Genomic DNA, 21865 nt, shown 5'->3' on the forward strand with positions numbered 1-21865 from the left:
GTGACTGAAACCTCCCACTAGTGATGCTGACCTTAACCAAACTTCAGTGTGAGAATAGGGATATGTTTAGCTGTAGTAAAATATTGGTACTTATTACTGATATTTTACTTTTTTCACTGTAATAGAATATCTGTACCTTTACCGATGAGAAACTTGGATCTTAAAGAGAATCTGTACTATAATATTCTTACAATAAAAAGCATACCATTCTATTCATTATGTTCTCCTGTGCCCCTCTGTGCTGTTTCTGCCACTCTCTGCTGCAATCCTGGCTTGTAATTAACAGTTTTAGGCAGTGTTTACAAACAAACTAACCAGCTTCTAATAGGCTCAGCAAAGCATAGTGTGTGAGTCATTCAGAGTGTGCAGGGGGCCTGCAGAGGGTGTGTATCGCTTCTACCAATCACAAGCAGCCCTGCACATTCCACACAATCAAGCCTTAGCCCGACAAACAGGACAGAGGAAAGATACATTGATTTATTACAGAGACAGTGCAGTTAGGAAAGACTGCAGTAAGCCAGAGCAGATTAGAACAGGCATAGGAACTTATAGGTTAGAAGAACTAAGGCTGAAAAATTTGTTACAGAGTCTCTTTAAGGAAACATAAATTGTCGTGAAAATTGGTGGACGGAACATCAATAACCTTCGCTATGCCGATGACACAACTCTTCTCTCAGAAATGGCGGATGGCCTGCAGCATCTGATGAATCGAATCAAAGATGAAAGTGCAAAGTTCGGCCTCCACCTGAATATCAAAAAGACTGAGATCATGACAACAGTAGATAATGGAAATATCAAGATAGCAGTTGACAATGAAAAGATTGAGTGTGTTTAAGAATTCACCTTCCTTGGCTCTCAGATCAATCGAAATGGAGATTGTAGTCATGGAATAAAACGCCGGATAACCCTCGGCAGAAACGCAATGGCAAGCATAAACCAAGTATGGAAAAGCAAAGACATTAGCATTACGACCAAATGTAGACTGGTCCATGCCATCGTTTTCCCCATAACCATATATGGCTGCGAAAGTTGGACCCTAAGAAAAGTATATGTAAGAAAAATCGAATCCTTTGAGATTGTGGTACTGGCGAGGGTTGCTTCACATTCCATGGACAGCAAGGATGACGTACAAAGAAGTATTGGAACATATAAGACCAGACATGTCACTGGCAGGCAAGATCACCAGACTCAGATTCACATATTTCGGTGAAAATGATGCAATCAATTTCCTTAGAGAAAGACCTAATGCTAGGACTGACCAGTGGCAAAAGGCAACAAGGCCACCAGAGAACGCTTTAGATTGACACCATCAAAGCTGATACAGGATTGAACTTAAAGCGGATCCAAGATGAAAAATTAACAAGTAACTTGTCTATATATCTTATCTAAAGTTTAGATTTTACACAGCAAATCTAGCTGCAAACAGCTTCAATAGAATATGATTATTTCTTCCTATGATACGACAGCAGCCATGTTGTTTGCAAACATTACACACAGGCAAGGTTATCTGCATCTTGAGCACTCAGCCTGTGAAAAAAACCTTATCCCCCTCCTCCTCCCTTCTGCCTCTGAAATCTCTGGCTAGTAATACGTTCCCCTCCTCCTGCCCAGACTGAGCTCCCAAGAGCCCTTGCTACTGTCTGAAAATGCCTTGGCTCTCTAAAAACCCGTGGGCGAGGCTTGTTTAGTTTATAGGGAATAAGAGTATTAAAACAAAACAAAAAAGTATTTGGCTTGAGGAATGGCCTATAAACAATAGGAAAGGAACACAATTATGCAATGAGTAAAAGTTCATCTCGGATCCACTTTAAGGCAACTGGCAAAAATTGTACAAGATCGGGCAGCATGGAGAGAGCTAACCCATAGAATCACCAAGATGGATAACATAATCATCATCACCTTTACCGATATTCAACTATCAGTTTTTTTTGGGCGTCCAAATTTCCAGCTGCCCTTTTTTGACGGACTCCTCAGTGTGCTTGCTGTCTGTTGTCCTGTGCGCTCCTCCCGATTCCTGTAATCACTGGTAGAAAAATCTGACTCTCAGAGAAAGTCAGATTTTTAGCAAGAATAGACTGGCTTGCAGTGTTAGTCTTTCCCACTCCTGCCCATTCCCCGCCCCACCAAGCTCGCTCTTGTGTTCCCCCTGTTCCCTGCGCGCCCCGAATTAGGCACAGAAGAAGTGCTGACATGAAAGTTCTTCAGGAGACAGCACCATTTTTAAAGCGGATGTGTCAAATCTCGGAGAGGAGTGGCGGCTAAATGGGACACTAGAGAATCTGCAGGTGGTAAGTTTTGAGGTCATATGTCTATTTTATTGGGTTGCCCTAAGGTCACTTGTGCATTTCAGTATTTACCTGTCAGACTGCTGATACATACCGTATTACGTGTGTATTTGCACCTCCTACCTTAAAGGTTGCAGCTTGCTCCCCCATCTAGAACTGCAGGGGTGGCCAGGTCTGGACAATATACAGTATGTGTATTGCTTTAGGCTGGGTGCGCACATAGCAGAAACGTTAGCGTAGCGGGAAATGCTGCATTTCACACAGCAATGTTAGTCTATGGGACGCAGAAGAAGCTGCGACTCACTGCGTTTGTACAGTATGTGTTCCACAAACGCTGGTAGTGTTGCATAATATGCAGGCTGGCTGCCAAAACGCACATAATGAAAGTCTATGGTAACGCATTTGCATTGCATTTTTCATGCGTTTTTTAATGCGTTTTTAATTAAAGCGTAAAGATCTGTGATGTGTTTCTGCTTCCTGTTGTCTTACTAGTGATTTGCATAAATAAAAAAAAACGCATACAAAATGCATATGCGTTTTCCATTAGCGAACCACAAACATATTAAAACATACGCAAAACACATGAAAAACGTATCTGCGTAAAAAACGCACCAAAAACACAGTAAAAAACGCAATAGCAAATCATAAACGCACGAACCAAAACCCCCACTTTTTCACGTTATGTCATATGTGAAGCCAGCCTTACAGAGTCGTGATGAGCATGAATTTCGCATATTCATAGTTTTGCATCGTAATTCGCAATTACGACACAAAATCGTAATGCAAGATTTCAGAAAAAAGAATAATTCATTTTGTTTGCAAAAGTAATCAGGAAATGTAATGTTGAATTTTGTGTCATTTCATTACGAATTTAAAGTGACACTTAAAGTGAACCTCCGGACTAAAAATCTATTCAGCAGAACTGAAAAGGCTTGGTGTTTCTTTAACAGTTTCACAGCATCAGAACTTTGTTTTTCTTAGCAAAGCATCATTTTTAGCTGCATTTTTAGCTAAGCTCCACCCATCAAAGAAAAAAAGCCCGGGCTTTTTTTCCCTGATGCTGTGCAGAGCATGATGGGATTTCCTATGTTGTTAATCATGTTGCCTAGCAACTGGGAGAGGTGCTCAGGACACAGGACAGTTGGAACTGTGTCTCATGCTCCCTGTCACCTCCTTTCAACCAAAAAGATGGATGCCATCATGAAATCAAACATTTGCCAGTTCTTTTAAAACAGGGTGGGTAAGAGATGATATTACCTATCTATTTTAATTAACATAACTAATGTAACATAATGACAGTATGTTTGTTTAGGCTGAAGTTCCTCTTTAAGTCATCCCCCCAAAAAATGAGTTTTACTCACCTGGGGCTTCTACCAGCCCCCTGCAACCATCCTGTGCCCTCGTAGTCTCGATCAGATGCCCCTGTCCTCCCCCGGCAGCCACTTCCATTTTTGGCGACAGGCCCAACAGACCTGGGAACGCGAGTGATTCTTCGCATTCCTGGCCGCAATAGCAGTATAGAGGGCGCTATTGCGTCTAGGAATGCAAAGAATCACCTGCGTTCCCAGGCCTGTCGGGCCTGTCGCCGAAAATGCAAGTGGCTGCCGGCGGAGGACAGGGGCATCTGATCGAGACTACGAGGGCACAGGATGGCTGCAGGGGGCTGGTAAAAGCCCCAGGTGAGTAAAACTCATTTTTTTGGGATGACTTAAGCATCCCTTTAATAGCAAAATAAATACATGCTATCTGCAAACTTCCTAGGTTTGTTAAGGGGAATAGCGGGAATAAGACGGAAACAATAAACAACTAATTTTGAAAATTAAAAAAAACATGACAGTTTCATAACCATTTTTCCGTTGCATTTTCAACATTGATTTTCTCAAAAACTACATGGTCTTTTTTTGAAAAAATGATTTCCCCCCCACTATTCCTCTTCACATACGTAGCATTTTTGTGGTGATAGCATTTGTGGGGCTTTGCTATTAACCTAGCCTAGACATTTGTAAAATTACACATGGATTTCGTGAAATCAATTGAATGTCCAAATCGTAATTACGTATGCGCATAATTGTGAAAAATGACATAACATTTTGCGTAATTGTAATGAGCACTGTAGATTACGATCATCACTGTTACAGATTTTGTCGCCGAAAAACAAAAGTTTGCTTTCTTAACCATTTCAGCCTCCTGGACGCAGCAGCTACGTCCAGGAGGCCATGCGCACTCCAGCGGCCGATCACGCGCATGCACGTGCACTCCCGGCCGCGGATTGTTAGACCAGGAATCAATCAATCGGGCCATGGTGCCCCATGATTGATTCCTCTACCTTGCAGAAAAAGCGATAGCTTCTCTCGGAAGCTTCGCTTTTTCTGGCTCTTGCGTCCCCATGCGTCACGCTTAGAGTGACGTCATGTAAACAAACTTATTGCTGCCATCTTGTGGCCAAAAAGTAAAACTACAACTAAATGTAAAAAGAAAATAAAAATCAACACATATTGACATTAAAAAATTACTGTTTACATCCCACCCTTCCAAAAATACCCAAATAAAATGTTTGATATAAAAAAAAATTACAATAAAAAAATAAAAACATGTAAATATTTACCTAAGGGTCTAAACTTTTTAAATATCAGTTTAAAGATGAAATATTTTTTTTTTATTTAAACTTGTAAATGGTGATGGATGCAAAACGGAAAAAAATGCACCTTTATTTCCAAATAAAATATTGTCTCCATACATTGTGTTAGGGACATAATTTAAACGGTGTAATACCCGAGACTATTAGGCAAATACAATACGTGGGTTTTAATTATGGAGGCATGTATCATTTTAAAACTATAATGGCTGAAAACTGAGAAATAATGAATTTTTTCTGTTTTTTTCCTTATTCTTCCTGTGAAAATGCATTTACAGTAAAGTGGCTCTTAGCAAAATGTACCCCCCAAAGAAAGCCTAATTTGTGGCGGAAAAACAAGATATAGATCAGTTCATTGTGATAAGTAGTGATAAAGTTATAGGCTAATGAATGGGAGGTGATAATTGCTTGGATGCATAAAGTGAAAACGACTGAAGGCTGAAGTGGTTAAGGGCTCAGCCACACTATAAGCGCTTTTCTGAGCGCTTGTGATTGATTAGCGCTTTTTAAAAATCACTCCCATTCACTTTCATTAGAATCGCGGAAAAATAGCTGCAATTTGTTGCGTGTATAATCGCGGCGATGTTTACAGCGATTTTAATAAAGTGAATGGGAGCAATTTTTAAAAAGTGCTCAGAATGCGCTAATCAATCACAAAGCGCTCAGAAAAGCGCTTATAGCTTTGCTGAGCCCTTAAACAGAAAGTATTTGCGATAGTTCAGGTTGGAGTGAGCTCCAAGATGTTTCTCACAATGCATCACTGCTGAATATGTAAAACAACCAGTGATGCCCTTAAATACTAACACACCTCCAGAACCGCTAGAATGCAATGATGTGTCAGCTTGTTAATCATACAAAGCCAAAATAATCCAACATGCATACAGACTGTTTCAGACTAATTGATCCTCATCAGTGCATGGCATGGATTAATGTGGCTCTATGGAGTAGGACTTAAAACACTCAGAGGTACAGAGTACCCAGTAAGCTTATGGTGACCCAGAACTTGTTGGGGTGTGTAAGGGGCTACAATGGTCCTAAAAGCCCCCTTACTAAAATGCTATGGGAAAAAAAAAGTTTGCTTTCTTAAAACAGAAAGTATTTGCGATAATTCAGGTTGGCGTGAGCTCCGAGATCTCTCCCACAATGCATCACTCCTGAAATATGCAAATTATCTATTGTTGTCCCTGTGAGCTAGCCACGCCTCCAGAACCGCTGGAATGCAATGATGTATCAGAATGTTAATTGTACAGAGCCAAAATAATCCAACATGCATACAGACACAGTCTGTCACCTAAACCCATCCCATCTGTGGATTTCACTGCTTGGTTGACATTGCCCTTTTCTTAGCTTTTTTTCACAACTGCTGATGAGTAAAGGTGCATGGTGCAATTTTTCATTTTTTTTCTCGATTATATAATTTAGTTCGATTATTCCGTTAGATCGAATATAAAGATTTTTCCGGCATGTCCAATCAGATTTTTCTCGAAAAAACAAGATAATCGTTCGAATTTCTTGATTGGAAAAAAAATATATTTTCAACTTTCATTTGATTCGATCCTTTAGATCGAATAAACGGGAAAATCAAACATTTTTATTGTATCGTGTATGGGCACCATAAGTCTCACCACAACAATCATGCTCACCAATACACCCGTTCCCATGATTTAGCAACTTTCAGGGGCATAATTACAAAAGTACAACCCCCCCCCCCCCCCCCCAGCAAAATTTGGATGGTGCCCAATGTGCACACCCTTTCCCTTGCCTCCCCTTCGTGACCATCACAGCCTATGGACCCATTTTGAAAGAGTCATACAGTAAAACAAGTGTAGACATCATGATCGTCACACCCATAACAAGTGTAGTCACAACACCACCTGATCTGAAGGATGGACCCCTTTATTGGAGGAAGGTAAGGTTAGTACTTGGGCCTCCCTCACGGTTCTTGCCCCCTCTGTAGTTGCAGTGGCTGCTCCCCTCTAGTTATGCCCCTACTCATTACCTCCTGGCCCACTAAGACCCAGGAAACCTTCTAGCACCTGGCTCTGCAATGCTAGGACTGGCGTATGGGGTGCGGAGCGCAAGCAATGCAGTCACAGCAAAAATATCCTCGTCTGGCCGTAAATTACCCTACGTGGAACATAAAAGAGCGTTCCATTATTGATAGTGTATTTAGGCCTGGGAACGTAAGGCAGTAATGAGCCATTAGACAGCAGCTGATATACCGTCAGCCGTCTGCATTGTTCTATCATCATCGTATATATTATATAAAGTGACATCGATAGCGAGTGCGAGGCTGGACTGGCCTGGAGAGCAGAGCCAATGAACATTTATCAATAACTATGAACTGCATATCCTACCAAATACCCTCTTTACTCCACAATGTACTCTTTAAGACTCCTGCTCATTGACTTTTAAAAGAGTTTTTGACATTTAAACTGCCAGGGTGGCTTGTTGCTTTATTTTTACAGCATAAAAATGCTATAAAAACATAAATATCTTTGTAGACAGCAGGAAAGCAAGTAGTGGGTTGGAAATTTGAAGGATAAGTGTACCTACAGCTTACCTTTGTTAAAGAGGAACTTTCGTGAACAGAGGAAAAAATAAAAATATAAATAAATAAATAAATCAATACATTGTATAGTGAGAGAAAAATAGAAGAGAGGTGAAGAAATGACTGATATTCGCCATGTAATTTGCTCTTATTGTTTGATCCACAATTAGCCTGCATATAATCATCTTTACTACTGTCAGGCACGGAATCGGAAATGGACATTTCCGAAGATCCCTAGTGGCCATGTATCCAGTATGTGGTGGTAGACATGTATATATACTGTATGACTAATCTGCCACCATACCGCTTACTAGTTCCTGATGCCTGGCCCTCCTTATCTAGAGTAAACCTCTTCCTGATGCCTAACCCTAACCTCTTCTCCTAGTGCAAACCCTTTCTTGACAATTCAGCCTAACCTACTCCCCTATTGTTAACCCCTTCCTGAAACTGATTCCCTAACTACTTTCCTACTGTAAACCTCGTAAAAGGTAACCTGTAAAACTCTATACTGATGCCTAACCTCAACCTCCTCTTCTGATGGAAATACATTTCTGATGCCTATCTCAAACTCCCCTACTGTAAACCCCTACCTTACCCCTAACCCTAATCTCCTTCCCTAGAGCAAACCCCTTCCTGATGCCCAACCCTAACCTCCTCCCCGATGGAAAACCCTCCATGAAACCTATTCCTAATTTCTTCCTCTACTGTATACCCCTACCTCCCAACCTATAACCCTAATGACCTTCTCTAGTGTAAACTCCCTCCTGACCAGTAACCCTAACCCCTTACACTAGTGTAAACCTGTTCTTGATGTGTATTTCTTACCACCTCACCTACTGTAAACTCCTCTCTCCACACTAGTGTAAACCCCTTCCTGACGAATAACCCTAACTACCTCCTCTACTGTAAACTCCTCCCTCACCCTAACCCTCCTTCTCGTGTAAACCCCTTCCTCTCGGGTAACCCTGACCACCCCCCTACTGTAAACTCCTCCCTCCACACCTACCCATCCTTGTCTAGTGTAAACCCCTTCCTGTCGAGTAACCCTAACTACCTTCCCTACTGTAAACTCCTCTCTCTGCCCAACCCTCCTTCTCGTGTAAACCCCTTCCTGACACGTAACCCTGACCACCCCCTACTGTAAACTCCTCCCTCCACACCTACCCATCCTTGTCTAGTGTAAACCTCTTCCTGACATGTAACCCTGGCCACCTTTCCTACTGTAAATTCCTCCCTCCACACCTAACCCTCCTTCTCTAGTGTAAACCCCTTTCTGATGCATAACCCTGACCACCTCCCCTACTGTAAACTCCTACTTCTCACACAATCCTAACCTCCTTAGTGTAAATCCCTTCCAGATGCCGAACTCTAACTTCATCCCATATTGTTATTGAAACATGGTTATATAAGGATACAGACATTAGTATACATATGAAAAAATACAGAACTGGTAAACAATATAATACGGTCCATTGACAACTGTATAGTGATTAACAAAAGGTATAGCAACATACAAGCCACAAAAGGTAGTGTACACCCCTTACTGCTGCCTAACCTCTTCCCCAGATGGAAACCCTTTCCTGACACCTCTAACCTCCTCCTCAGTGTAAACCCTCCCTGATACGTAACCCTAACCTACTCATCTAGTGTAAACTCCTTATTTAAGCCTAACCCCAACCTCCTTCTCTTGTATAAACCTCTTCTTTACCCCTGACCTTAACCTCCAAAAGATCAGGATATATATAACAATCTCTAATAAGATTAATTATAAGTGTACTGGATATTAACCTGCATGGCCACATAGAAAGTAATGCTTTTCTATTTCCCTTACCTTACATTTACTTTCACTTTATAAATACAGTATACAGGTACAACTTATCTGGCGTTCCCTCTTAAGTTTCCAAACTGCAACTGAAATATCATTGGAGCTTTAAGAAAAAATGAGAAATAATTAAAAAAAACAACAAATAAAACACAGAAGCTAACCTCCCTTCACGTACCTGACTGTTTCTTTGTCCTTTTAAATTTTCTTTACACATGGAATTCATAGTCCGCCCCTTTCACTAAGCAATCCTGCACCTTTTCTTATTCCATCTATTTAAAGCGCGCCCCCTTCCCTCGCCTCGCCGGGTCTTTCGTCCCCTCCGAAAAGAGCACAAAAGCGCAGAGGTGCGTCACCCTCGAGCGCATTCCTTCCATCTATGAGCGCAGACTACAATAGCTCCAATCAAGAATAATGGTTCATTAGGAGCCATTCTGCCCCCCAAAAAAGCTCCCCGCTCAGCCGACAGAACGGCACGGGCGAAACGCGGCTAATTCGGCCTGCCACTCCATCCTCCTCGCAGAGCCGTTTGCTCCCGAGTCCGGGAATGAACTCTGCGCTCAAGTAATTAGGAGCTCTCAAAGTTTGCAGTCCTTTGTTTAAAGACTTTGTCCTTGTGCTCTGGCTGCCCCATCAGCTACCTAATTAGCGGAATGGTTGCGTGATTAACAATTCTCCCAGAGATCCGGCTGGGTATTTGCCTCTCTTAATGAGTGTTTGCGGACAGCTGGGGGCTCCCTCGTTCCGAGACCTCCGATGGATTGAGCAGACCTCTGTCAGGACCCAGGAGTGAAGCCTGTCATTTCCTAACGTGGATGGAAATTGGTCAAAAGCAGCGCCGCTCCTTGAGGAATGGAAAGGCCTTGAAAAATAAATGAGAATGAATATTCATATTTCAGTTCAATAAGTGCCAACTATTAATATACATGTCTGTCAGAGCGGCGAGATAGAACTCCTTCCATTGTGCATGGCATAATTTTGATCTTAATTCTGTCAAAACTTCCTCCTTTAAAGGCCAGAAAGTTTTTGAAGAAAAATCAGAACTGTAAAAGTTTTAACTTACTTCAGATTTTTTTTCCTCTCTTCTAAAACTAACTAGGAAGGCTGAATCGGACTCCGCGGAAGTAACATTTCAGCATTAGCGATTGGATATCTAATTTCCGTGGAAATATCGCATTACCGCAACTCTGTGATTTTAGCCTAATCGCAGAACTCGGAAGCATCGGACCAATCAGTGAATGCAGATTTTTTCATCGAAAATCGGATTACCGCGGTATTTTAGACCAGTCACAAGACCCGGATACTACCGATTAAAATTCACTTGTGATCTGGAAAAATCGCTTTTTGTGCAGATGTAATGTATCACAATGGCACCGCATTGTATTTACGATTTTGTGTGAATTTGCGTTTGTGAACATGCGATTTGTGTTTCAGTGTAAGTCTATAGGTATATAGAAAATGTATTGAATTTTCATGTTTTGCACTAGAGGGGTTAAGGTTACTCATCAAAAAGCGCAGAATCGTGAATATGGAAAATCGCATGCTTTTTCTGCAAGGACAAGAGTGAATGCCCCATATTCAGACTTAGTGGCTCGACCTGTATTTTCAGCTGCCATCACAAGCCTTTTGCAGCAGTCACCGAGTAGTTGTGATTGAGAGTATAAAGTATGACTAGCGGTCATTGACTACCTTGGTCTTCTAGTTGAAGCTTAGATGAAGATTTTGATAGCCAATAAGCACAACAATCGCTATTAGCCCTAATTACAGTACCAGTGTTCCTGTACATCAAAAAAGGGTGCCAGGAAAAAAGGGCACATGGTGCAGCCGAAATTTACTGATTTTGTTTAAGAGACTCTGTACTAACAAAAAAGCGTCCCTGGGGGTACTTACTTTGCGAGAGGGAAGCCTCAGGGTCCCAATGAGGCTTCCCCCATCCCTGTAGCTGCAGGCAATCCAGCGCTGGCTCCCCTGAAGAGCCCCGCAATCCTCGCTCAACAAGCCTGACAAGGCTTGATTTATTTAATTTCCCGGCTCCAGCGGGTGGCGCCGTTGCGACTCTCAGCACGGAAATAGACAGAAATAGCCGATTCCAGTCGGGTTCGCTCTACTGCACAGGCGCAGGAGACTTGCACTGCGCAATAGAGCAGACCAACAGAGAGGCTATTTCAGCCTATTTCTGAGCGGAGAGCCACTACTACGCCTGCAATGGAGCCCGAAAGATAAATATTTACATCCCCGCTGTTCGGAGGGGCACAGCGAGACCGCTGTGGGACACAGGAGGACGGGGGAAGCCTCGATCGGATCCAGGGGCTTCCCCCTACCGAGGTAAGTACCCCCCCAGGGAATTGTTTTTCGTTACAGATTCTCTTTAAAAAACATATTTTATCGTTTCTTGTAATGAAAAAAAAAAATCTGAAAATATCATTTATAAAACTGAAAACGATAATATATGTATAATTGTATAATATTATGTATAACCTTCTTTTATTGTTTCTTCATGTAATAAATCGTAAAATAACTTTATAACATTGAAAACGACAATACATGTATAATCATTATAATTGTATAATATTGTGTATAACCTTCATTTATCGTTTCTTCGTGTAATGAAATCTAAAAAATGTTGTTTAATTGTTTAATGAAAAAAAAAATCATAAGTATGTTCGTAATAACTGTAGTAAAAAATTAGTAAATATTACTAACATTTTACTACCACTAAACCTAACTCTACTCTTCCACAGAACCCTCCATCTCCCTATCCCTAACAATTAGACCCCCCTGGTGGTGCCTAACCCTAAGACCCCCTCCCCCCCACGGTGGTGCCTAACCCTAAGACCCCCTCCCCCCCACGGTGGTGCCTAACCCTAAAATTTCCATATTGCTTATGAAATTATTTTTTAACTCGATATTGATCACTTTATTATGTGGATAATACTGTTTTAAAAATAGTGCGTGTAAAAATCAATATATTACGATTTACTTATTGATCGCTTTATTATGTGGATAATAATGGTGGGCCCGTTTCCACTAGGGCGAATTCGCATGTGTGGCCTGCATGCGAATTCGCATAGGCAATGAAAGTGGATGGGACTGTTTCCACTTGTCATTGTTTTCGTGCGTTTTTCTGTGCAGGATTTTTCTGCACAGTAGGGCCCGCAGAATTCGCCTGCGTGAGGAATGCAGGCGAATCGCAGCCCATGTATTTAATAGGGAAAACGCACGTGCGTTTATGAAAAGTAACACAAATTGAGTCAGGCAGTGACATGGTTAAATTCGCATAGACCCTGCCTATGCGAAATCGCATGCGAAATCGCGGCAAAAAACGCATGCGGAATCGCATCCGCATACGTTTTTGTCAGCGGTGGAATCCTAGCGATTCGCACCGCACTAGTGGAAACGAGCCCTAAGTGTTAACATTTTAAATAAAGGTTTAGTTAAATACGATAGGTATGTTTAGTACATTTGTAAACGTTATTTGTCATCAGCGCATTTTGTAAACTTAAATCACCACAAGCGCAGTTTTAAAACGTTAATAATCTCCAGGCACCTTTTTTTCCTGTTCGGCGCCCGTCAAACGATATTTAGTATGGGAGTGAATGGCAGCGCCTTTTTTGTCCACTTGCCTCATGCGCTCATATTTCCTGCTTCCCCAGTGTTCTCCCCAGAATCTTTTTCCAGCAAGGTGGCATGAAAAAGTAGCCAGGTGGGGTGTGACGGTGGAATGCAGGGCCAGTGCAACTCGACTTACAACATATGAGGATGAAGGGGCAAACTGATGACAGCCAGGTGCTCACCAAAATAAGTCAGGTGGAGAACCAGGCTAAAACACTGAGTACCTCAAATGTAAGAGGAGGAGCAGACTATTTTGAAATTACCCCTCATTATTAAAGATGAACATTAACCCAGGATTGAACTTCATCACAGTCAGCAGAATCCAATCAAGAAAACCGCACACCAAGAAGTGGAGTAGTGCTGGTGCTGGGTATCCTGTAGCAATCCAAATCCAAGAATCAAACAGGGGAAGCGCACACAGACTTCTTAAAGAACAATTAAGTTTATTGTCCCAATGCACACATATACAATTATTGTTCGTCTAATCTGACGATTGTTTCGGGGCCAGATAGGTTCACTGTTTGCGCCTTGACAAAGAGGACCTATCTGGCCCCGAAACGATAGTCGGATTGGACAAATCATAATTATATGTATTCCTTGATATTGCGGTGAAACCCCTCCCACAATGTGATCTTCTGACCATGGTCATGACAGTTTCCTATCTGTGAACCTCTTTGCATTGTTGGAAATAATGACTATTTCCAACTGCCAAGCAAGCAGGTTCTCCCTCTGTGCATAAACAAAACAAACTTTTAGCCCAGTGCTGTCCAACTTCACCGGGATCGAGGGCCAAATTTTTTTCTGACTACATGGTGGAGGGCTGACCTTCCCCTCCACCAACTCCGCCCCCACCCCAGACTCCGCCCCAACTGTCCACCCCAGTATAAGTAGCCAAGTATAGGTGCCCAGTACAGGTAGCCAAGTACAGGTGCTCAGTGCAGGCAGCCAAGTATAGGTGCTTAGTACAGGTAGCTCAGGATAGGTGACTCAGGATAGGTGGCCCAGGATAGGTGGCTCAGGATACGAAGCTCAGTATAAGGCCCAGGATAGGTAGCTCAGGATAGGTATCTCAGTATAAGGCCCAGGATAGGTAGCTCAGTATAAGGCCCAGGATAGGTAGCTCAGTATAAGGCCCAGAATAGGAAGCTCAGTATAAGGCCCAGAATAGGTAGCTCAGTATAAGGCCCAGGATATGTAGCTCAGTATAAGGCCCAGGATAGGTAGCTCAGGATAGGTAGCTCAGTATAAGGCCCAGGATAGGTAGCTCAGTATAAGGCCCAGGATAGGTAGCTCAGTATAAGGCCCAGGATAGGTAGCTCAGTATAAGGCCCAGAATAGGAAGCTCAGTATAAGGCCCAGAATAGGTAGCTCAGTATAAGGCCCAGGATTTGTAGCTCAGTATAAGGCCCAGGATAGGTAGCTCAGTATAAGGCCCAGGATTTGTAGCTCAGTATAAGGCCCAGGATAGGTAGCTCAGTATAAGGCCCAGGATATGTAGCTTAGTATAAGGCCCAGGATAGGTAGCTCAGTATAAGGCCCAGGATAAGTATAAGGCCCAGGATAGGTAGCTCAGTATAAGGCCCAGGATAGGTAGCTCAGTATAAGGCCCAGGATAGGTAGCTCAGTATAAGGCCCAGGATATGTAGCTTAGTATAAGGCCCAGGATAGGTAGCTCAGTATAAGGCCCAGGATATGTAGCTCAGTATAAGGCCCAGGATAGGTAGCTCAGTATAAGGCCCAGGATATGTAGCTTAGTATAAGGCTCAGGATAGGTAGCTCAGTATAAGGCCCAGGATAAGTATAAGGCCCAGGATAGGTAGCTCAGTATAAGGCCCAGGATATGTAGCTCAGTATAAGGCCCAGGATAGGTAGCTCAGTATAAGGCCCAGGATATGTAGCTTAGTATAAGGCCCAGGATAGGTAGCTCAGTATAAGGCCCAGGATAAGTATAAGGCACAGGATAGGTAGCTCAGTATAAGGCCCAGGATAGGTAGCTCAGGATAAGGCCCAGGATAGGTAGCTCAGTATAGGTAGCTCAGTATAGGTAGCTCAGTATAAGGCCCAGAATAAGTATCTCAGTATAAGGCCCACGATAGGTAGCTCAGGATAGGTAGCTCAGTATAAGGCCCAGGATAGGTAGCTCAGGATAAGGCCTAAAATAGGTAGCTCAGTATAAGGCCCAGGATAGGAAGCTCAGTATAAGGCCCAGGATAAGTATAAGGCCCAGGATAGGTAGCTCAGTATAAGGCCCAGGATAGGTAGCTCAGGATAGGTAGCTCAATATAAGTCCCCGGATAGGTAGCTCAGTATAAGGCCCAGGATAGGTAGCTCAGGATAGGTAGCTCAGTATAAGGCCCAGGATAGGTAGCTCAGTATTAGGCCCAGGATAGGTAGCTCAGGATAGGTAGCTCAGTATAAGGCCCAGGATAGGTAGCTCAGGATAGGTAGCTCAGTATAAGGCCCAGGATAGGTAGCTCAGTATTAGGCCCAGGATAGGTAGCTCAGGATAGGTAGCTCAGTATAAGGTGCAGGATAGGTAGCTCAGGATAGGTAGCTCAGTTTAAGGCCCAGGATAGGTAGATCAGTATAAGGCCCAGGATAGGGAGCTCAGTATAAGGCCCAGGATAGGTAGCTCAGTATAAGGCCCAGGATAAGGCCCGGGATAGGTAGCTCAGTATTAGGCCCAGGATAGGTAGCTCAGTATAAGGCCCAGGATAGGTAGCTCAGTATAAGGCCCAGGATAGGTAGCTCAGTATAAGGCCCAGGATAGGTAGCTCAGTATAAGGCCCAGGATAGGTAGCTCAGTATAAGGCCTAGGATAGGTAGCTCAGTATAAGGCCCAGGATAGGTAGCTCAGTATAAGGCCAAGGATATTTAGCTCAGTATAAGGATCAAGAATACAATAAGATCAGTAGTTCTGTTCCACCCCACAATATAAGCGTAGACAGTTTCCACCAAACCAGAAAAACATTATATGAACAATGTCTCTGTTTATTCTTCAGTCAATAGTGTCTTCAAAGTTGCGGACTCTACGTATGGACATCAATACAGGATTCCAAATCACATAAAAGACTGCCTGACGTGTACTGACGTGCTTCACGGTCAAAAAAACACTGTCTCAGAGGCACACTGTATACAAACATCAGCAGTAGACCATATGTAGCCGCAATCTGCGTTTAAAGCGGAATGAAACCCAGCATTTCTTCTTTGCTCTAAAAAATTATTTACAGCTTATTATTTACAACCAGCAATTTTTTTTACTAGACCAGCATTCAAAGAGTTACACACGGGGCTGGAAAGTTCAGTGCAGAGAAATGTGGACGCATCCGAAGTTGTAGATAATGTTATCTTGTGTTTACTTAAATGTATCAAGTGAGGAATGTGACACAATCTCTGACTGTGGAAAAGCTGCTGGACACAGAGAGACACTCAAAGCATTTCTGCCTTCAATACATAATGAATAAAAGCAGTTATGAATAAAATGCAAAGTCAGCTCACAAAGCAAAAAACTGTACTTCTCGGAACGTATAATTTCTAAATGAATAATAATACTTATGCACAAATGCAAATATGATAACCATATGGCATATAAAAAGTAGGAAAACATGTTTTTATTGAAAATTATGTCAGGGTTTCATACCGCTTTAAGAGAAGGTGAATACTCCACTCCGGCGTGGAGTATTCACTTTCTCTTAAACACTGATTGCGGCTACATATGGTCTACTGCTGATGTTTGTATACAGTGTGCCTCTGAGGAAGCGTTTTTTGGACCGTGAAACACGTGTCAGGCAGTCTTTTATGTGATTTGGAATCCTGTATTGATGTCCATACGTACAGTCGGCAAATTTGAAGACATTATTGACTGAAGAATAAACAGAGAAATTGTTCATATAAAACCCCGTGTTTTTCTAGCTCAGTATACTGCCCAGGATAGGTAGCTCAGTATAAGGCCCAGAATAGGTAGCTCAGTATAAGGCCCAGAATAGGTAGCTCAATATAAGGCCCAGGATAGGTAGCTCAGTATAAGGCCCAGGATAGGTAGCTCAGTATAAGGCCCAGGATAGGTAGCTCAGGATAAGGCCCAGGATAGGTAGCTCAGTATAAGGCCCAGGATAAGTAGCTCAGTATAAGGCCCAGAATAGGTAGCTCAGTATAAGGCCCAGGATAGGTAGCTCAGTATAAGGCCCAGGATAGGTAGCTCAGTATAAGGCCCAGGATAGGTAGCTCAGGATAGGTAGTTTAGTATAAGGCCCAGGATAGGTAGCTCAGTATAAGGCCCAGAATAGGTAGCTCAGTATAAGGCCCAGAATAGGTAGCTCAGTATAAGGCCCAGGATAGGTAGCTCAGTATAAGGCCTAGGATAGGTAGCTCAGGATAGGTAGCTCAGCATAAGGCCCAGGATAGGTAGCTCAGTATAAGGCCCAGAATAGGTAGCTCAATATAAGGCCCAGGATAGGTAGCTCAGGATAGGTCGCTCAGGATAGGTAGCTCAGTATTAGGCCCAGGATAGGTAGCTCAGTATAAGGCCCAGAATAGGTAACTCAATATAAGGCCCAGGATAGGTAGCTCAGTATAAGGCCCAAGATATGTAGCTCAGTATAAGGCCCAGGATAGGTAGCTCAGGATAGGTAGCCCAGTATAAGGTCCAGGATAGGTAGCTCAGTATAAGACCCAGGATAGATAGCTCAGGATAGGTAGCTCAGTATAAGGCCCAGGATAGGTAGCTCAGTATAAGGCCCAGGATAGGTAGCTCAGTATAAGGCCCAGAATAGGTAGCTCAGTATAAGGCCCAGAATAGGTAGCTCAATATAAGGCCCAGGATAGGTAGCTCAGTATAAGGCGCAAGATAGGTAGGTCAGTATAAGGCCCAGGATAGGTAGCTCAGTATAAGACCCAGGATAGATAGCTCAGGATAGGTAGCTCAGTATAAGGCCCAGCATAGGTAGCTCAGTATAAGGCCCAGCATAGGTAGCTCAGTATAAGGCCCAGGATAGGTAACTCAGTATAAGGCCCAGGATAGGTAGCTCAGGATAAGGCCCAGGATAGGTATCTCAGGATAAGGCTAAGGATAGGTAGCTCAGGATAAGGCCCAGGATAGGTAGCTCAGGATAAGGCCCAGGATAGGTATCTCAGGATAAGGCTCAGGATAGGTAGCTCAGGATAAGGCCCAGGATAGGTATCTCAGGATAAGGCTCAGGATAGGTAGCTCAGGATAAGGCCCAGGATAGGTAGCTCAGGATAAGGCCCAGGATAGGTATCTCAGGATAAGGCTCAGGATAGGTAGCTCAGGATAAGGCCCAGGATAGGTATCTCAGGATAAGGATCAGGATAGGTAGCTCAGGATAGGGCCCAGGAGAGGTATCTCAGGATAAGGCTCAGGATAGGTAGCTCAGGATAAGGCCCAGGATAGGTAGCTCAGGATAAGGCTCAGGATAGGTAGCTCAGGATAAGGCCCAGGATAGGTATCTCAGAATAAGGCTCAGGATAGGTAGCTCAGGATAAGGCCCAGGATAGACATCTCAGGATAAAGCTTAGGATAGGTAGCTCAGGATAAGGCCCAGGATAGGTATCTCAGGATAAGGCCCAGGATAGACATATCAGGATAAAGCTTAGGATAGGTAGCTCAGGATAAGGCCCAGGAAAGGTATTTAAGTATAAGTGCTTATTATAGCAATAACTTGATGGGGTCCGTGGCTTGTCACCGTTTCCCCTCTTCAGCCGCGGCTCTTCTGACAGGCAGGGCGGACGAGCGAGTCACAGATGAAAGCGCGGCGTTCCGATAACAAACGTGGCCATGTCCCATCAAATTCTGCTGCCGCGCTACTCCTGGCCAATCAGGGAAGGGATGGGGAGGGGAGATGAGTGAACCGGCGGTGGGGACCGGAGCATCCGTGAGTGGCTCTGCGGGCAAAGGAGGTCTGTGGGGGACCGTCAGAAGCCTCAGGTAAGTTCAACTCTTTTCGTCCCTCCTTACATTACTCCTTTAAGTTATAATAAATGCAAACACTATAACAATAGCAAAAATCTACAATATAAAACAAAAATATCGCTATGCATTGATTTACATCACACAGTCCATAGTCCACACTGGAGGATTTGTTCAGTGTGCTGCTATCAGAAATAGCTAGGTGAACATACACTTTAGGTGGTCACTTATATCACATGGAAGTGTTAAAATTGTCAAGCTTGTATCATTAGTGGGCACCTTTAGTTCTGGTACACACAATTTGATCAGTGGGCAGCCTTTTTGGGCCATTGGACATGAAGGATCAACAGCTTTTTATCAGCATGACGGATTACGTAATGACAAGAAAATGATCGTTTATTGAATGTTTCTAATCTGCTCAAAATGTACTTCAGTGGGTAACCTGATGATTTAGACTGAATGGATGGTCAGTCAGGAGGGAATGTTGGCCTGTGAGTACAAGTCCTTAGCCTTTGGGAAGGGGGAGTCCAGTGGTTGGTAATGGACACCAGCACAGAAAGAGGTGGGGCTTAGCAACAGAAGGGTTAGTATTACTTATAGTCAGTAAAGTTAAAGTTTACTCTCAGGGAGTGCCAAGGAGCAGCCCAGCTGTACAGAAACTCATTAGAGAATTGTCACTCTGCTGCATACGGCCACAACAGTTAATTTGATCACTCTTTTTGACACGACCGGTTACCTTTATACAAATGCAGAATAAAGTGTTGTCACTCTCCTCTCTCGTCCCGAGTTGTCTTAATTAGAATCTGGGGAGATGTCAGATAATCCAGTCAGCGGTATTGCGCACCTTTAGATAAAACGCTCGTCCCTATCAGCGGCGGCAGAGCGATGTCACAACCGTCCTCCGCTCAGGAACACGCAGATCATATCCACCATTATTCAAAGCAGCTACCATTTGTCATCTTAATTGATTCCTGTTTTATTTCCATGTCGCTTCTGAAGTTTTTTGTGCTCTGCGGAAATTAGCGATAGAGCGCCGAGTCGCTCAGCATTCCCGCGTTTAAAGGGAGCCTGCTGGCAGGAAGAGAGATCTCCGCTAGGCAGCAGGTCAGTAATCAAGTAAAGTCAAATGCTCCTAAATGCGAACATGCAATAATAAAGAGTACTAGCCAACCCGCGTCGTAGCATACGCCGCATCTATCTATCTAATAGAGTACGTGCCTCAACCTTGAAGCAAGAAGAAGTAGGCTTTCCATGAGAAAATGTATGCGTGCTCAAACACCAAGTTTAACCCTAGCAAGTCTGGCTTTGCAAATCCGGCCTAATTGGCTACTCATGAGGCAATGCTCATGCAAATATGCATTTGCTTTCGCATGCCAAACTATGCAGGGTCCAAAAACCAATACCGCAAAGCGATCGCCCTGCGGGTATTAGTTCATGCTACATTAGCACTATCCAGGAGCGCCACGGGGAGGATTCCGAATGCCCCCATACAACCGGGGGACTGCGGGGTCCCAGGCTCTCTCACTGCCTGGGAACCACAGCAGCACCCTGGAGGGGGAGGCTGGGTGGCGCAGCTGCACCCCCCCCCAAGTGTGGTCAGCGCCGGGGAGAGCCATCCGCACCCACCTCCCAATATTGAAAACAGGCACTTACCTTAACGTCCATTGCGTTCTGCAACATGCACATTAACTTGGGGGCACCACATGAGAAAGGAGTGAAGCATGGGTCACCCCGAGCTTTAGAACTCAGGGCTGGCTCACATACAACACTCCGGGGTGGGGGGAGGACAGGCGCATGACAACTCACTCCAGGGCTCACACCACCAGAGCAAGCCATCCACCACCTGCCTCCAAAGGATACAACTGCAAAAAATGCTTTCCATGAGAAAAATTTTGCGTGCTCAAACACCAAGTTTAACCCTAGCAAGTCTGGCTTTCCAAATCTGGCCTAATTGGCTATTCATGAGGCAATGCTCATGCAAATATGCATTTGCTTTCGCATGCCAAACTATGCAGGGTCAAAAAACCAATACTGCAAAGTGCTCTCTCGCTGCCTGGGAACCACAGCGGCACCCCGGAGTGGGAGGCTGGGTGGCGCAGCCGCCCCCCCCCCCCCAAGCGTGGCCAGCGCTGGGGAGAGCCGTCCGCACCCACCTCCTAATATTAAAAACAGCCACTTGCCTTAACGTCCATTGGGTTCTGCTACATGCGCATTAATTTTCTCATGGAAAGCATTTTGTGCAGTTTGTATCCTTTGGAGGCAGGTGGTGGATGGCTTGCTCCGGTGGTGTGAACCCTGGAGTGAGTGCGCCTGTCCTCCCCCCCACCTCTGGAGTGCTGTATGTGAGCTAGCCCTGAGCTCTAAAGCTCGGGGTGACCCATGCTTCTCTCCTTTCTCATGTGGTGCCCCCAAATTAATGCGCATGTAGCAGAACGCAATGGACGTTAAGGTAAGTGCCTGTTTTTAATATTGGGAGGTGGGTGCAGACGGCTCTCCCCGGCGCTGGCCACACTTGGGGGGGGGGGGTCGTCCACGCCACCCAGCCTCCCACTCCGGGGTGCCGATGTGGTTTCCAGGCAGTGAGAGAGCCTGGGACCCTGCGGTCCCCCCAGTTGTATAAAAAGGGGGCATTGGGAATCCTCCCCGTGGCGCTCCTGGAGGCCTGGAGCACACCAAAAACTGCTAGCAGATCCGCAAAATGCTAGCAGATTTTGAAACGCTTTTTCTTATTTTTCTGTAGCATTTCACCTAGCATTTTGCGGTTTTGTAAAGCGTTTTTGGTGTAGTAGATTTCATATATTGTTACAGTAAAGCTGTTACTGAACAGCTTCTGTAACAAAAACGCCTGCAAAACCGCTCTGAACTGCCATTTTTCAGAGCGGTTTGCGTTTTTCCTATACTTTACATTGGAGGCAGAAACAGCTCCACAATCCAAAAAATGCCTCACCTCGGGAGTATGCGTTTCAGCAAAACGCCTCCCGCTCTGGTGTGCACCAGCCCATTGAAATACATTACCCAAGCGTATCCGCAGCCG

General features: G+C 44.1%; 1 long non-coding RNA gene across 3 annotated transcripts in view; it reads right to left on the reverse strand.

The window, feature by feature from the left end:
• The window catches only part of LOC137538533 (uncharacterized), an 834068-nt gene that overhangs the window by 205941 nt on the left and 606262 nt on the right, over positions 1-21865 (reverse strand). Inside the window, exon 6 of one of the 3 annotated variants that reach the window (XR_011024826.1) lies at positions 404-745. The exons of 1 other annotated variant lie outside the window; for it this stretch is intronic. This is a non-coding gene — a long non-coding RNA (uncharacterized lncRNA). Of the gene's footprint in view, positions 1-403; positions 746-21865 lie in introns of those variants that run through there. One more of the 3 variants, XR_011024819.1, reaches the window with a different exon arrangement.

This window comes from Hyperolius riggenbachi, chromosome 11, assembly GCF_040937935.1.
Source record: "Hyperolius riggenbachi isolate aHypRig1 chromosome 11, aHypRig1.pri, whole genome shotgun sequence".
Taxonomy (NCBI): Eukaryota; Metazoa; Chordata; class Amphibia; order Anura; family Hyperoliidae; genus Hyperolius; species Hyperolius riggenbachi.